The sequence below is a fragment of the Egretta garzetta genome, unplaced genomic scaffold, assembly GCF_000687185.1.
Source record: "Egretta garzetta isolate BGI_Z169 unplaced genomic scaffold, ASM68718v1 scaffold159, whole genome shotgun sequence".
NCBI lineage: Eukaryota > Metazoa > Chordata > Aves > Pelecaniformes > Ardeidae > Egretta > Egretta garzetta.
The window spans coordinates 808552-827287 of record NW_009260762.1 but is presented as its reverse complement, the minus strand read 5'-3'; positions in this window follow the sequence as shown (position 1 = coordinate 827287).

Genomic DNA, 18736 nt, shown 5'->3' with positions numbered 1-18736 from the left:
CTGATTAAGGGTTATTTGATAATCACAATCATGTCTGAAGTATGGTAACATAATAGAAAACAGCAGGGACTGGGGTTTGTTTCTGATGGTGCAGCTACCCCCTTCCCATTTGATCTCTGGAATCAAACACAATCTTGGACATAAAAACTCACCATCTTGGAAGCCAGAGGTGGTCATATTTTCAGCACCTTGGCAAGGGGGATCTGAGCCTTCTTGAGTTTTGAATTAATGTGAAAGACTCATGCTTCCTTTTCCTCTTCTTCCTATTGCTGCTCTATATCTTTGGGGTTTCTGTAATGCAGGTTGGGAGGTCTACCCAAGCCCACATGGAGGGTCTCATGCAGGCCTTCCGTAAGGTTCAGAAATCCCACCTCCAGTGCAAAAGCTGCCTTTCTTTTCATGTGAATCTTCAACTGGTTCTTATAATGCTAGACAACAAAAGGTAAATCATACATAAAGGTATGAATAGTAAGAACTGTTCCAAATCAGAAAACAAAATATTAGAGACTAGGTGTGCAACTCCTTTGGCCCTTCCCTGCTTAACAGTTAAGAAAAACATGATGTAATAGTTCAAAGCACCGAGTGTTCCTACTTCCATTGCCAAGTAAAAAGGTGCTTACCTCACAGTCCCAGTGTTGGGAGCACTCTCATTTCAGCTGTGTCCTCAGAAACTTTGCACAACTACTTTGGTCTGTTACAGGAATAATGAGTGTGCATGCCTTGTTCATAAGAGTCTGGAAGATTCATCTTATGGGCTAAACTGGCTGTTAGGAAGAAAAATCAGCCAAATCTGTATAGATTTCAGCCTTTTAGCGTTAAAAGCTGTGCTTGAGCAGTTAGTTTTATTTGACACTTTAATCTGTCCATCAGAAAGCCTGTAGCTTAGTGGCTGTTGTTGAGTAGGGATGAAGGACCTCCGAGGCCTCCTGGGCACCCTACGTGCAAGGACTCTGCCCAGTGTAGCTGGTCCTTTCAGGAAACCAAAGACTTCCTTCACTAGGAATTAAAAAATTGAGCCAGACAATGAAGGCCCATGGTTGTCTTGCTAGGAGCTCAAAGCAAATGCATCAATACAAGGACCAAGATGATATTTTTCCTGCTAACTGAAGCCAATCGGGATGGTTGTAACTGTGGGAAGCAAGGGCTTTGCTGAGTGATTTTAATAAGTTAAGCACAAAATGCCACTGGACATCTAATCCTGCTAAATTTATGCAATTATTTATTTCAGTGGGTGAATCCTGTGAATAAAGTGAGCAGGATTCGGCTTTGGTTATGGATAAGTGAAGAGGACACCAAAGCGTAAAATGGCAGCTCAGAATGACAGAGGAGCTCCTAACCCTGGGGAGCCCATTTACGCCAGCCAGCGTGGATCAGACAAAGCACTAAGGGGGGACACGGTCCCTTTCTGAAAAGAAAGAAAGAAAGAAAATTGCCCCTAAAAGAAAAATCCATAATCAGGAGGACCATCAATAGAGGAGATTCCCTGTTGGTGAGGTACCTTCTTTCGACTGAGAAAATTCCCTACATTTGTTGATTCTAATCCAGCTGGCCTGACTTGGATTTGTAACCACCAGATGCATTGCAAACAAGTATGGATATTCTAAAGAAAATCAAATAAAGGCTTTTTTAAACCAATAAGTATCATTCTTGCAGATGGATGCAGAAGACAATCAGTCACAAAACAGATAAAATTGCTGTGTCCCTCCCTTCCCCCCTGCCCCCAAATATTTAAGATGCCTGCATCAAGCTGCCTTTGGTTTGTATACATATCAGATTATAGAAGATCTGCCTCTTTATAATTTTTTTTAAAAGGATGGCAGCCTTAGTTCAATAGAGTTACTGAGACAATCCTTTAAGCTGTGTCAAAATGCCAGTTATCCTAAGATGCCACCCAGATTTGAATAATTTAGAAAGAGACAAAACCACAGAAAGGAGGAATCATCCTTTGACTACTTTTGCTTTTGACACGGCTGCCTCCCTCTCCTTTTTACCAAAGCATCTTCGTCTCTCTATCAGCCATGACAAGTGCCAATCAAACCTTCTGTTTCTAAGGTTCTGGGGGAAAATGAAACATGAAACATTTTCTAACAATCACTGACCAAAGGTCCACTATCAGTGTGTGGTCTGGGGGAAGCCAGCCTTTTCCTTTTTCACTTCTAATCTCTGACCCACTGTTTACCTCTTCTTTTTTATATACTTTAATCTCTTTCTTGCTCCAAAGGATCCTAAACAAATTGTAGGTCAGTGTGGATTAGGCTGCTTTGTTACCAATGATTAGTACATTTACTTTTGCTTTAACATCTTCAGCAATAGCTGAATGTCAAAAAGATCCAGCAAGAGTTTGTTTAATCACAACGAAAACTATACCCACATAGTCTTACCATTGCATTGTCAGTCTCAGCATAAAAAATGGGGGTACAATGGGAGACAGTGACCGTGGACCTGCGTTGTTAACGTGTGTTTTCAGAGGTACTGTTCCAGTAGTTCACTATTATTTTAATCAGATTCATAGTAACCTTCATTAGAGCAGGTTAATAATTAAGCTTCAGATATTTGCCTTAAGAGTCTGAATTCTGCTCCCATGTGCACAGCAGTTGCGCTGGATTCAGAAACAGTTTATGCAGCTTGACAGCTGTGGAAATATTTTCAGTAGAAAAATGGTATAAAGTTGCTCAGCAAGCATGCAAATGTATGGATCAGAATTCAAGAGGGGAATTATTTGACACGGCTAATTTCAAAGGGGTGTATAAAGATCAGATCTCTTAAAGCATGGTAGACTCAGGTAAGCTTTCTTAAATCAACTTTGCATCTGCCCAGCCTATGCACAGCAGAGAGTGCATTGATGTGATTTACATGTATTAGGCCATAAGAAAATAAAAATGGACAGAAGAGGAGAGGAATTTGTTTAAAGTCCCTTGACATTGAAATCACACCAACTTACATCACCTTACACATTAGCAAGGCCAGGGCCAGGCCTTTGCCTTTCATATGATCCCCACAGCAGCTAAGATCATCTTTTCACCCTGTTACCCCAGGATAAGGATCTTTCCACATCAAGTTCAAGGTTTGTGTCATCCATTTCACAGTGACTTTACCAGTCTTGCCTGTTTTTTTCTCTTACCTGCCGTTGCTCCCCATTCTCCAAGCACCACCAGCAATACCTGACCTGACCCCTATTTGTCCACATCTCTGACAAACATTGCTGCTGGCTTCCCATATTTACTTGATGAAGGAAGTGACAGTCCCAACCTGAAGTATGAAATCACTACCCTTCGCTGCAGCAAACCACTCCTGCCTGCTAGCATCATGTATAAACCCTTCTCATTCAAATTTCTATGGGAAATTGCCCAGATAAAAACTGCTAGGACAAGAAGTTAGATAAAAACTGCTAGGACAAGAAGTTGTTGGCAGTATCTGATATACCTGACAGCTTAGTAAAGTTCCCAGTTGCATTTTAATTTATATCTTTGTTTGGGGGTTTTCACCAGTAGTAATAATGTAGTGATACGAAGGCTCATGTCAGCAGCTATTCATATGTTTCTTTTCACTGAGAGAAAAATAAAACTCATACACAGTGAACTTTTAGAAATATTGGGGTGATTTGGAAATGATGATACACAGATACAGAAATCCATATTTAGTATCTTATAAGATTCATCCAAATTTGCTAATTGTAGTGTTTATGAAATATATTGTCCAGCCGTATAAATATATTGCTATACTTAAGACCAAAGAAAGAACTTACAGAAATGCATGTCATACTGGATAAAAAACCCCCAATCATTGCATTATAAACCAGCCAAGAGCTTTTAGGTCCCCAAAACAAGCAATCAAACCTTCAAAAGCAAGTGCTATTTGAGACCAGCCTTCATTTAGCAACCCCTGAAATGTGTAATAAAGGCAAACTGAGAGATCAGAGGGAAAAAACCACCATGCATGAGCAGAGATCAGATAAGAAAAGAGACTAGAAACCAGGGGATAAACCAGCAGTTTATCAGGGGAATCAGTAGCGTTTATTATTAGATATACAAGCTGGTGTGCTTTAATGAGAATGTAAACACAATATATAAAAGTTAAGAAGGCCTTAAGGAAACAATCCTCAGCTTACCTGTACCATCCCAAGTCTTAGACAGTTGTCCAGTAAAGTGAGCGTCTCAGTTCTCCAGCGTGGATTCAGTTTCATGCAAACCTGTCAGAAAGTGTTACAATAAATGAGACTGAACAAGAGCCAAGAGATTTTTATCATATTCTAAATATTAACGAGATTATCAGCACAAGTCACCAACCTCTTATTTTACCATAATGGCCTCTGTTTTCCACATTATTCCTTTCAAAGATACCTGAAGAAATACTTCACAATAACAGTGTTAGAAGAATTGAAGATCAATGGAATTATCCATTTTTTATAAGCCAGTTCTAACGTGTAAAAGGCTGTTTAAGAGGCCTGATTTTTCTTTTGTTTTCTTTTTTATATACCCGAGAAAGCAAAAAGAAACTGTACCAAAGAAGAACTTTTATCTGGATGCTTTCTCTGCCAATTTTTTGCAAGTTAGTAAAAGTTTCTCTAACAAGGGTGATGGACACTGTGAAAGTTTAGCCCAGACTGCCTCATGCCCCAACAAGTCTCCCAGGCAAGGACCAAGTGCATGTTGCCTGCCTGGCTTCATGAGAATTTCTCTCCCCAGCCACTGCAAAGGGGCTGTGCAAGCCACTCCAAGGCAATCTGCCTGAATTTGCAGCAAGGGGCACTTCTCCTCACAGCATAAAAAGCTGATTTTAGAAGATATTCCTGCCAGTTGCCATCACTTGGTATAACTTTGTGTGTGACTTACTGTAGCTTCATGCCCAGTGACGGGGGCCAAGCTGCTCAGGTAGGTTTGCATCAGGCTCTCCCTCTCTCAAAGCCCTCAAATCCAAGCTATGGGACACAACAGCCTGGCTGCAGGTAGCTGGATAGATGGACCACAAGCTACACCACAAATTTAGGTTCAGATCTGAGCCAAGCATGCGATGATGACATCCCTCAAATGAAACACAAGCCTGCAGGCAACATCATTTCGGTCACCTTACTACCATTAGCTCTCTTCCTTGGGTTTGATCTGCTTTCGCTTTATGTTTTGCCCTGTTACTGCCAAAGACAATGAAAATACTGTTAAGGGTCTTGGCTCCTACACAGAATCCTTTTGCCTTTGAAAAAAATTAGACTGAGAGAAAGGGTCTTTACCTCCCCACAGTACAAGCCATTGAGGACAGATACCTATGCTCAACTCTGAAAAATCTAAAAAATAATTAAATACCATATTGATGAACAGCAGCAAGTGCCACCATCTGCAAAATCAGATCTACATTCAAGTCACTTTATTCAGGTAAAAATACAAGGAACTGAAAATGTTCTACTTCTCAATGTGAGTACTCTCAAGGGAACAAATTATAATCTGCATCTTGGCCTGCTGCTGGGGCACCTTAAAAAACTCACGTTCAGGTCACAGTTGATTGCTTGGTCTTCAGGCAGGCAAAACCTCCCAAACAATCAGGAAGAAGGTGTAAAGGCTTTATCTGTAAAGACTGAGATAACACAAGCCGCATGTTGGCTCCAGTACATGTACCCCCCCTTACTCTAGGGCAAAGCAAAGGAAACAGGGCTAACTTAAATCAACTTAAGTGAGGCTTTAAGACTGTTCAGGGCTAAGACCATGCCCACGTTCCACTTCTGCATCTGGTCTGAAGAGCATCATCTCTATATGTGCCCTCTGAGCATGTCTTATGCAAGAAGTAGGGAGGATATAAAAACTTCTTTATGAAAGTATAAAAATAATACTGGTTTAGCTGCAAAACATTTACAGACCAGGATTTCCTTGGCCACTGTCTACTGTAATTAACTTTTTGAGAATATTTTTGTCAACCGCAGCTCATAAATAATTGTGGTTAGACTGGCCTAATTATAGAACGCGAACAGACAATTCATAAATAAAATACCACTGATGTCTTCACACTAATTGTCCGGTAACTCTAGCCTCGCGTGCCCAGGAGTAGCTGTGCTAAAAAACTGTAAATCAATTTAGCAGTTCCATTCACACATTGACAGACCCTGTGACAAACAGGATCACATTTCCTACCTAGGCAGTCCCTGCTGAGCAGTCAGTTTGAAAAGAGTAATTTGAACAGGTTCACATTAAAAAATGCACAATACTACACAGAGGAAGCTTCCATCCTCTTATTTCTGCCCTCATCCCTACAACAACATATTATTCTGTTACATGGCTAAATGTTCCATTTGTGGCCTAATTCACTGTAAAACTTCAGCAAAACACTAGGCAATTAACAAAAATAATGGCCATATCATTTCCTGAAGAGGGCAGTTTAACAGCTAGCAGGTCTCAGTGCAGCCCCCAGGTCTGCAGAGGCAATCCCCATCTGGGATGCTACCTGGGCTGCCATCAGGGCGTCTCTGCGTGCATGTGGAACACATTCCCCCGTGCAGAACAGGCATGAGGTAGAGATGGGGGTAGGAGCTGTCTGTTCTTACCCATGTACACCAGATTCTGACTTTTTTTTTCCTCTTCTTTGGCATCAGTGTCCTTTATCCACTACCCAGTCTCCTGTTTCTGTCCAAGGAAAGAGCAGCCATCCAATATACATCACGGTTGTCATGCAGGATTCTTCCTTTAGTAAGTCAGCTTCAGATGTCTAACATACCTCAGCAGTGCTTACTCAAGGCTTGCTTATTTATTTATGAAGAAACTCTAAACATGTTAATTCCTTTCTGCAGCTAGTTTTAAGACACTTCGAAAGGGTCAATAAAATTTATTCCTCCCCCCTCCAACTGCATCTGAATTTGAGGACTTTTTAGCAGGCGATTTTAAATGTAGTTCAGTAAAAATGACACAAGGGAAAAATGTTCAGAAAGTGTTGGGCAGTGCTGCAGGAGACAGTGAAGACTGAAGACTGCTTCTGGAAACAGTGCTAATATTTGGTTATTAAATGTTATTTTCAGTGACATTTTGCAGATCATGAGCTACAGGCACAGGGTTGCCATTCTCCTATGCTTCCTCTCCTGTATTACCTGCCAAAGCAGCACAGGTCTGGTTTGCTTTAGAGCCCAGGGCTGGCTAAGGACCGAAGCAAAGCTGGGTGGTACTCAGCCCTGCTGCAGTCAGGTGGACAACAGCACAGCTCTATGTGTTTGGGCATAGCAGGAGATACTAGGGATAGGAAATGCACATACAAGCTACTCACTTGACTAAGGCATAGATGTTCAAGAGCAGCTGAACAGATGCAAAAAGGTTTGACTCTTTATAACATTTTCAGGGTCTTCCATTGCAGTTGAGGGGTAGGAACTGCTTCACCACTTTGAAAGAGACCATAAGACCCAGTTTATATTCAAGAGCTATCACCACAGAGCCACTGTGCATTCCTCCCAGATGAGCTCTGCAGCCATTTATCATGCAATTCCAACACAAGTAATTTGCTACCGCTATGAAAAATAGCCCTGGTAGAGTCCCAGGATTGTTTGTATATTGTACCTGTATCAACCGTTGATAAAATGACCGATGGCAGCAACCAGACTTATGTCTCCTTCCTCCTCAGTGTTGAACAACACACTCACACTCCTTTTGTCTCTTTTTTGCCCAGTACATTTTTATTTCCATTTTGCACAGAGGCACAGCTTCAGCAGGTGGGTTATAAGGGCCAGTGGCTGCAACGCAGGACCCTGACATGGAGGATGCAGGGTTGAATCCCTTCAGGCAGAGGCAGGGAACTGACCCTGAGAGTCCTGCTCCCTGCGTAACAACAGCTCTCTCCATCCTGGCTGCTGCTGGGCTTTTTTAGGAACTACAGCCAGAACTGCACCTTGGCTCAGTCCTGCTGGTTGTGTCAGGCAAGCTTTGAGGATGCTTGCTGGACCAAACCCAACAGAGGTGTCCCTATTCTCCTTCAGGCTTGGGACAAAGGAGGGATGGAGCAGCTCAACATTGGCTGAATGGTCGCAGAAGCAGATCTGCAGTACATCTGGTCTTACCATCAGTAAACGTCAGTAGGGAAGCAGTGACAGCAACTTTTCCAAGTGGGGAAAAGCCAGCTAAGAGCTTATAACTCCTGAGGCATCGACACTATTTATATACATTAAGGTATTAAGAGCAAATTGGTCTGAGGACCTGGTAGTGGTGGGCATGTCAAAGAGAGGACTTCGGGTCAAAACAGAGGACATCTGGGGTGAGCCCAAAAATAGAAAGGTGAAAAGATTTACCCATGCTTGCTTAGTACACCAAGCTGAGAACTCAGTACATTTCAGTGCTCCTCTCTGTGGGGTTCTGAGAGCTTGATGTGAGCTGGCCTTTAATGCTGGAGGTAGAGAACAACTGCTATTGCCCGGGAACTTTTTTGAGAACAGACAATGCATTTGTTGGTTTTGATTCAAACCAATGACATGCTCATGATTTTCTTTTTGAAAGGTCTAGTCACAACTTTTTTTCTTTCATTTTTGCTATGGTTTTATCACTGAAGACTCTCTGGCTTACAGCTGGAGCCCTGCTGCTACCAGGTTGGACAGCACTCACTACATTTGTGTTCAATGGTAGTGGATTAGTCATTTTATACAATACAGACTAACCCCAACTGTAAAGGAAGCAAATTTAACTAAATATATATGGATCAATCAGGGAGTTTGTGAATTTTCAGCAACACTTGGAAAAAAGGGTAAGAATTTTTAAAAAATCACCTCACCTTCCCTTTTATCCTAGTTTCTACAAGGAAAGCAATATGACTGGACGTCTCACCCAGGGAGCTGAAGTGCCTTCACGGTTAAGGACAGCACATAACACCTCCCTGCCTGTCCTCTTAAGGGCTGAGGAATTACCTTGATCAAAGCCAATTTCTGTTCCTCCTGAGGGCTCAGTTCTACAAAGTGACAGGCTCAGTGCTCCTGTCCAGGAGAGCAGGAGTTGCAGGTGGCCAGCACTGGGAGCAGCAAAAGCCCAGACCTCTGTCTGGCTTGGGAAAACTGCAACAGTTTGAGCATGTAGTGGTTTTCTCTCTTCTTTAATGCCAGACACCAGTAAGACAAACTGTACGTTTAGCAATAGGAGTAGTGCTTCATTAGGACAAATCAGAGCAACCTCCTGCCTGCGTTAGGCAAGAATGTAACATTGGGTTGGCAATGATGTTAGCTATACCATCAATTTACCTTTGTTTAGTACCCCATAGAGTTGGTTTTCATTGACTGTTATAGGTAGTTCATTCAGTTCATGTAGTCCAGGTGAACTTCCCAAGGAAGCTGATCTACTCAACATGAAGATAGGATATTTGGTGAAAAGAAAATACTCCTTTTCAAGTGTGGCTTTAAGATAGCTATCTTACCATTTTGAAAAGTGCTGTATCTGGCAATGCCATTTATTTTTTGTAGGTCTTTCCCTCTCTTTTCTCTTTGGGAAAGAAAAGTAGGTAGCACATTGCACTTCAAACACTACAGTTTATCTGCTTCTGCTTCCTACTTATCTGGTAACTGGTAGGGTGAGCAGCGATCTTTAGCCAAAGAAGATTCAGATTTTTTTATTCCTAATTGCTTATTGCAATGCATTTCAGGAGTAGATAAACATTTCTGAGGGTGCTTGGTGATTTTATTCCAGTGGACTGCAAACAAAAGTGCAATGAGAAGTAATTTACCTTCCAAAGTACACTATATCTTGCAATTATCTCCTGGTAATGAGGAGATACTCAAGGCTATGCTAGACCCAGTCTCACCCTAATGTAAAAATCAAGATGTTTTACACTGATTTCGGTATGGTAAATCAGACACATCATGCACATTAACATCCTTCTTAATGGTTACAAGGCTGTGCTATAAATACACTCTGCACTACATATAAGGACACTCAGACTGAAGATTTAATTGCACAAGAGGTTGAGTGCTCAGGCCATGAAGTAGCATGTGAGCAGCTACATTGAGAATGATCCATAAACCAGCAGTCTGTGCATGCTGAAACACTCTGCTGACAGCGAGAGGAGGGCAAGGGGACTTGCTCCAGGACTCAGCTCCAGGAACATCCAAACCAGGACATGGTCATCTAACATCCCAGCCATGGTCAAAGGCAGGAACTAAGGAGAAGCACTTCAAAACTGGGGGTGACTTATGCCTATGCAGTGCCAGCGAGCACCAGAAAAGACTGCATTAGCACACCCTGGAGATCAGCCTTCTACTCACAGTCATGTATGGGCAGGAGAGCAAAGACACCTAGCCGTAATTTTTCCTCTTCCCTTCTTCCCCTTCCCACAAATGTTAAGCAAAATGATTGTTTATATTGATTCTGGGCTGCAATGTTTGCGCCAGTTAGTCACCTCACATGTGTTACCTACCGGAATGCTTCAGTGAGAATCATAGAATCATAGAATCGTTTAGGTTGGAAAAGACCTTTAAGATCATCAAGTCCAACCACTAACCTAACCCTGCCATCCCACCACTAAACCATGTCCCTAAACACCTTGTCTACCTGCCTTTTAAATACCTCCAGGGATGGGGACTTGACCGCTTCTCTGGGCAGCCCATTCCAGTGCTTAACAACCCTTTCGGTGAAAAAATTTTTCCTAATGTCCAACCTAAACCTCCCCCGGAGCAACTTGAGGCCATTTCCCCTCATCCTGTCGCCTGTTAGCTGGGAGAAGAGACCAACACCCAATGGAAGCACTAACCCTAACATTGTGGTGTCATAAATCTTCGTCAGGTGAGAACTGAATTCAGAAACCAAGCTGGATGTAACTACGTTTTGTTAATGTGAGTAGGAAACAATTTTTTACTGAATGTCATTTTATAGCCATGGTACACACAATTTGCTGCTGAGTCTTTTTTCCCTCTCTCTCGTTATGGCTTATAAAACACATCACTAATGGAGAAGTGTAAAAGTATATACTTAAGTACTTACCAAAAAAACTGTCCTTATCCCAGAGAACCATCAGAGTCCTGGTTCACAGTCCCACTGCCCCAGGGGTAGTCATTCGCTTTGGTGTCAAATATATGCCAAAGTACCGTCATCAGTAGTTATTTGCTTTATGCAATATGTGAGGTCTCCAGGCATGGATGAGGACCTCACTGTGCTGGGACATATATGCCTATGGAGAATATAACCTGGAGATTGTTCTGCTTACTTTAGACTCCCTTTGTGTTCAGGTAGGACATGTAGCACACAACATTGGGAATTCAGGGAACCTCTTTTCTACCTAAGGCCTTTGCTTAATTGATTTGGTTTTGGTGCTGATGGCTTTCCTTGGTTTTGATACAGAACTTTTCAAAACAATTGGCTTAGCTTAGCCATAGTTGCAGGGTGTCAGAAGTGCTATTAATTTTAAAAATATCTTTAAATAGCATGCAACTAATATACTAACTAGAATAAACTAGAAATCAGTTAAATTCCTTAGCATTAAAGGGAATATGAGAGCTGGAGAAGTATATTTTGACCACCGGAGGGCTCCTACATTTTTTTCCATTACTAAATAGAAGCACTAAGCAGTGGCTGGCCTCATTTAAAGTAACTGTAAGAATAATCTGCAGCCAGCAATGTATTTGATGAATTTCACCTGTATTTCTACTTGGATCACTGCTGGCAGACTGTGAAGGTATTGAACTTATAAATTATTCAAATCTAGTCCCAAATGCTTTCACCAAATTTTTTCAGATTTGCAAAATCTTCAAATGTTGACATTCCAGTTGAATATCTGGTTTGCGATTTGCATGGTCAATTCAGCTGTTAGTGCACCAAAGCCAATCTAAACTTTTAATTGTGTGTTCATTTGTATGAATCATTTCATTTGTATATCATTTGCCAGACAGTACAAATGGCCAGATAAAAGACCACTGAAGGCAGAGGAAAAACTCCTGCTGGTTTGTGTCGCTTCTGGATGAGGCCAAGCCGGCATATTGTTCATTCCTCCTGCAATTCCATCAGTATGAAGTAGAAGAAACATCACTACACTGAACTTAACCAGGAAAAGCAGCCAGGATTTGCAACGTTTATATCCCAGCACGTAACTGAAATGATGTTTTCAGGGAGAGTTCGAGCTTTCAAAATTCATTTGCAGGCCTGCTTGGGACAGGAAGGCAGGATCCTCTCAAATCTTTGTGGAAAACAAGCAAGTAGTTATTTTCAGGGTCCAGGTCAGGTGTGCCATTCTCACGTCGCTGACCCCCACCTGATACGCACATTACGCTCAGGCTAAATCACAAGCTCTCCTCAGCCTGCTTAACGGTAATAGCTCACTTGACACATTTGATGGAGCTCTGCTGATTTAGAAGGTCTGGCACGATTTACAGTTTAGCCCAGTTTCTTCTTGGTCCAGACCTCCAGTGCCTTCCAGGCCAATGGGGCCTGGCTGACAGTCCCTGAAACTTCTTACCATTTTTTTTTTTTCAGCCTGCACTTGGACCTTTTGCATGGAAGTTATTGTAGCTTTAAGTCCCACTACTTTCCTTTTCCAGTGGATAAAGGCTGTCAGTCCTTTGGGATCTGCCTAGATGTACATATTCCTCCTGTCTTACCTGGGTTGGTGCTACTCATGGTACAAGCAGAGAAGTTTTGCTGGGATCTCCAGAGGAACTACCATCTTTCCTTTACAAATGTAACTTCTTTTATAAGACAAATTTGGTTTTGCCCAATACTTGCAAGCTCCACTCACGAAACAGACTTTTGGTAGGTATTTTGCAATTGAATGTTGTATGGTTGGCATCATTTATATGACAGAGCCAAATTAAACCTGTCAGGTTGACAAAAATTTTGTACTACAAATTAACAAACTACTTTATGCACTCCTGATGACAGATGAATGTTTCATACATGTTAAAATGAGAGGTTGCTGGGAGCCTGAGGAAATAAACCGCTCAAGTTCTCTGGCTTCTGATAAAAGAGTGGATCAGTAAATATTTATCAAAATTATAGGTCCAGTTCATAAAGTAACTGAAACAACAGAACATCTTGTCCAGGAGAACAGCAGTAGCACAGGGACAAACTAATTCTCATACATATTTTCAAAAATTTACTATGGATCTTTAACATTTTTAAAAATCCAAATGAAACAGAGTACGAGGCTTTCATCCTCCTTAGGCTTTAATGCTAAGGCGGGAGATGCTTTCTAAAAACAATGCACAACAGAGTCATGAATTCTCCACATTCTTCCATTTTCACTCAAAATCTGTAATATTTATCAAAACTTTCACACTGATTTGGAATTACTCAAGGAAGGACACTTACCTGAAGCCCATTTACCACTTGTGAGCGGGCAGATCTGTGGTTCTAGCAACATGACACAGTTTATCTGCTTTGAAGCTTTGTCCAACTGCCAACTGATGCAACAAAACCTGAGCATCTGCAGGATAAAACAGATTGGCAACAGTCAAGTCCTTAGTAAGTTTTGAGGAGCCTGTGGTTCTTTTCCTTTTTGGAGTATAGGAAGTTCTTCTCACCATCTGTGCTAGTTTGGTTCAGATCTGACCACAGAGGAGAAGACTGGATGCTGCCACAGTAGGAAGATTTTGCAGTGGGAATGGGCAGCCATAACTTCCCAGCGGCAGTTTGACTGCCTGGTACTCATGCTCTGGGTTTGCCTTTTCGCTTCTGGAGAATTATCTTCAGGTTGCTTCCCCTCCTCTGGCTGTGCCTTCTTTCCTCGCTGCCCACAGAGTGTTGTAATCTGCTCTGTGGGGTGTAACTGTCTTTGAAACACAGACTGAGTGTGACTTAAACCAAGGTGAGTTTTTCTCACAGAAAAATTAGGTGTAAAAAGCTGCATTTTACGGTAAAAAAAAAAAATCATCCCAATAGAAAGATCCTACCTGGCTCATCTTTTGGGGGCTTTTCTTTCTCCTCAGATAAATACAATATTTCCCACCCCAAAATTACCCAAATCATTGAAGTATACCTTTTCCAGTTTTGGCTAAAATTTGGCCAAAAAAGACCCCAAAACATAGTTTTCCAAGTGCTAATTGCTGGCCTCTATTTCAGTGCTTCATATCTAGCTCATTGGGCGGATTGTATCTGCTTATATACCATGCAGACCCACAGGTCCTGTGTAACTTCACTGAAAGCCAGGAGTGCCCCAAGGGATGCAAGACTGTTTTCAGCATCATCAGACCCTTCCCAAAGGCTCTGACATGGGTGACACTCACGCGTATGAGCTGAACACAACACAAACATCTGCAGTGACAGCGGGCAGAGGACACTGTCTCTTACGTTCAAAAAGTGCACACAGCTACAGCTTAGGCATCAGGATAAATGTTGGAGGAACTGAGCCTATAACCCCTCCATGGACTGTTCTGATCCCATCTCATCCCATCTTCTCGGTGTGAGCAATCCCGTCGTATGTAAAAGACGCTCCCATTGCACTCCTCTTTTCAATTACGGCAGGAAAGGTTTACCACTGAATTAAATGCAGTTAAGAAAGCTTCCCCCCATCATGAAAAAGAACCCCTTCATGTTTTGTATCTTTAATACGGTTAATTTGCGGGGTCCTTTAAGAGCAGCTGCTAGTTTTGTGTGTCAAACACTGCCACACAAAAGAGAGCATGGCAGCGAGCTGTGGGTTTTGCTGACACAGCACATTGTTTCAATTGAAAACAAGAAATAGAAGGAGCAGTTTGAGAAACCTGACACTAGCTGTTACCTTTAGAAATCAAAACTTAACAAAGTAAAGGCAAGCATACATATTACATTTTTCTGTTTTAAATGAGTCTTGTTAAATGCTGTTGGAGACACAGGTGATCAGCAAGTCCTTCTGAAGAAACATCTGTTACGAAGAAGAGAGGGAGGTGGAGAAGGTGCCATTTTTCTATCACTATAGTAAACACCTAATGCACCGTAAACAGAGCAAGTCATGCGGTAAAACATGAAGAAGCTCTTTTTTAATCATCTGAATAGAAATTTAATATCTTTGCATTTGCTAAGTAAGGCAACTTGCCCAAGCAACCAGATACACAAAGCCTTATGCATTTATTCTGCCTTTGTTGCTACTGAACAAAGCTTCTAAGTCACGAGCATTAAGGCTGGTATTTACTAAGCAGTTGCACACGAGGGCTCATTAGGAAAATTAGGGTATCCAAACATGTATAGCCACATATACAACATGAAAAAAAACCCCAAACCCAAGAATTTCCATTACTTTTGCTCTTCTAAATTATGAGGTCCAACAGCTAGGACCAATTCCCCAGACCACGCCCAGCTGTGCAGTGCTGAGCAAGAGCGGGACAGACCTAGGTCATGCTATGGGGAGTGAAGGACTGTGGCTTGGGGGGGATGGTAAGCCACAGAAAGCCTTGGCAACCAAACCTGCCCATTGCTACTGAGCTGCACCAGCGCTATAGCAAGAACAGGAGAACATAAAAAAACCCCATATCACCACCCAGGAGAGCTATCAACTTCAGTAGTGCTGATTAAGTATTATATTGGTTCTGTTTGTTAGCTTCCAGGAGCCCACAATACTCAGCCCTGGCTCTTTTTAAAGGGTGGTTTTGTAAGGTAAGAGCTCTGGCACTGTGGCTAGCATGCTGTAGTTTTCTCTCTCTCTTTTCTGCACTCCTGGCTGGAAGGGTAGCCCCTGTCAAACATCAAGGCCATATAAATGTAGCAAAATTCATCTTTCCAGTCTGGGAGAATGAAAATCAATTTGCTAGTCAAAACTGTGTAGCGATAAAAAGGCTAATATTTAATATACCAGCAACGCTCTCATACCGCAACAGCAAGACAGCCCTCCACCAGCCTTTTGGCACAGCTGTTTGCAGCGCTGCTAGCACTAGAACCGGGGAAAGTCTTCCAAGCAGCCTGCTAAATATACAGGCACCCTCTCCTAACCCTGGGGATAAATGCAGAACCAGATCTGCAAGTCTTCAGGAGGTAGCAAATATTTCTAATGCTCAGCACACCTGGACAAATTAGAAACCTTTTTGTGTGATAGCTATAGAATTAGTTTTGCAGAAAACTAGCAAATCTTCCCTTTGTATGGGTAGAAAATAAAACAGGACCTCAGCTGAAGACAAGGCTATGAATAAATGCAAATTCCTAATCAGAATATCAATATGAAGAATTCTTTCAGAGGAGGCAGAGACCAGATTTAGCCTCTGGATCAAATAGCTCTTGCAGATGGTATTTCAGTAGGCAAATGTGACATTCAGAGCTAAAATCTTTTACAACATGAGCTTTAAATAAACAGCTTGCCTTAAAATACTTCATTGTCATGATGATAGCCATTCTCTGGAGCCACATTCAAAAATTTTATGCACGACTGCAAGGGCTTGGACAAGAAAGAGGGAGACGGACCGTTCCCCAGCCTCCGGGCATTTGCCTGGCACAGGGATTCCTGAGTTCAAGTTCCTGCTTTGAGGTGGGTACCTGGAAGAAGCATTTTTGTCTTCTAATGATCTGAGCAGCTCTGCACAGTACCTGTTCATGGTGCAAGGTACCTCTACACAGTACCTCTTCCCCTCACTCCTCCACACAGTTCTGACTTTTTTTCCATCGGGATCCATGGGTCTCTCTCCTTCTGGCAAGTTTATGGCAAAGAGGGAATCCTCTGACATCATATTTTTATCTCATTTCCTTCTTAGCATTTATATTAAGATATTTTAGAATCTCAGGAACTTCTATCTATGCACCACTTGTCTACATATGCTCATACTCTTGTCACTTTTCTCTTAATTGCTCCATTCTCGTGGAGTGTTTCTACACCGTCTTTGTTTTTCTCATTAGATGGAGAGCTCTCAAGCAAGAATTATCCTTAGTTACAGGTCCTTAGACAGTGGGTTGTTGATATGAATCCTTAACAATCCTATATAACACAGTATTCCTCAGTGGAACGCAAGTTGGCTTTATCAATCGCCATGCTGCCATATGCAGCTGTATTGTCCTAATATTTTAAATGCTTTGAGTGAAATACAAGAAGCTGACTGGTGCCTGTGTATGTCTTTGATAACTACTCACACAGATGATGCATGTGGAAGGACTACAATTAACAGTTTTAGAGATGGAAAGGAAGGCTCGGAGAAGCTAACAGCCAGTCCCAGGGGTTTGGTGGCACCGCAGAGAACTGGTTTCCACACCTCAGGCTAATTAATGCCTTAACCAAAGGACCCACCTCCTGCACCAGCAGGAACATGACATCCTGCTTCCTAGCAGTTATGCATTTTCCTTCCAGCGAGGCTTGTAAAATGCAAATTCCTCGTAAACCACATGACCTTTCCTTTCATATTTGTGAATAAGATTTGACGTATCCTTTTTATGAATAGTTCCTACCATTCTGTTCACATCTTGACTCATAGATATAGCTTTCCTATGATTTCTTCTTTATTTGTGAATTAAGGCTATGATCTATTCTTCAGAAAGTTTATGTATATACACACACATATACACATATATATGTTGGTGTGAATACATATCTAAGCATACACACTTGTATGTATATGTAACAGATGTATGTGTCATATAGAATAAATGCAAATGAACATGCAGTTTTGACTCTTCTTCCACTTTGTTTGCCTATAGGGGATTACTAAGACATACTACTTCATGATTTTAAAGATGAGACCATGATCCTGCTATTTCTACACTTCCAAGGAGAGTGCAGGTGTTTCAAAGCATTTATGAAATTGCTTGATTGACTCTTATATAGAAATCTATTGACAATAAGGTGAACCTTTGCAGCTAGGCTGTAAAAGATTTGATTATAGTAACAATACTAACCGTCATGAATGTCATAAATCTTAAGAGAAAGGACACATATGTCACATATAATGCATGAAAAAGTTGTCCTTTTATCATGGATAACTTACCATTGTGTAGATACTCTGCTGATCAGCTATTGCATTATTTGAATAAGTATCTGATGTCTTGTTTTCTTTCAAGGAGGCAGGTGCAGGATGAAGCAGGAAGCCTGCCAAGAAAGATGATAAATTGCCACTCGGTGCTGGGGACCAGTGCTTAACATTAATGCAGTGCTGCCAGGAATTAAAGCAGTAGAGTAATAAGAAACTGGAAGAAAATAACTTCTCATCCCCCATTAAACAGATTGGCTTTATATTCGTTACCATTGCAATTTCTACTACATCTAAAACAAAACTGTCATTGTCTCATTACAAGCAAAGTAAAATAGGTTTGGAAAACATTCTATGACTTACAAGCCATGCAACTGTGTAATAATACCAGTTGCTTTTCTGGTAGGGGAGTAATCTTGAAGCTAACAAGTTCAAATAAAATTACACAGAAAAATAATTGCAAAGAAGTATGGCCTAGATTTCCAAATCCTTACCCACTTTGGCAAGAGTTACTCTCTAGATGAACTGGCTTATTTAGTAACTAGATCACAGTGTAGTCAGAAGTGACAGAGGGCCCAGAATGTCCCGAGTTTCCTTGTCTACTGTTTATCCCTTACTGCACTGAATTTGCACTAATACTAGCTAACTTGGAAAAGAATTCCATGTGACTGATGTTAAATTATGTGAGAAACAAAGATAAACCTCACAGCAAATTTGCAATTGGGTACCTACATGTAAGTTAAATATGGCACAAAACACCAATTGAATGAGAAGCTTGTCATTCACATTGACCAAAAAAAACCCAAACAGTTTCATTAAAAATGGGTTCTTAATAGTTTGACATTAGAAACGAGATCATCCAGCCATCATATCGATATCAGTCTAAGGCCAAGTTACACACACACACACTTTTCACTTTCCTAAGCCAGCAGATAAAAACAGAACAAATACCTA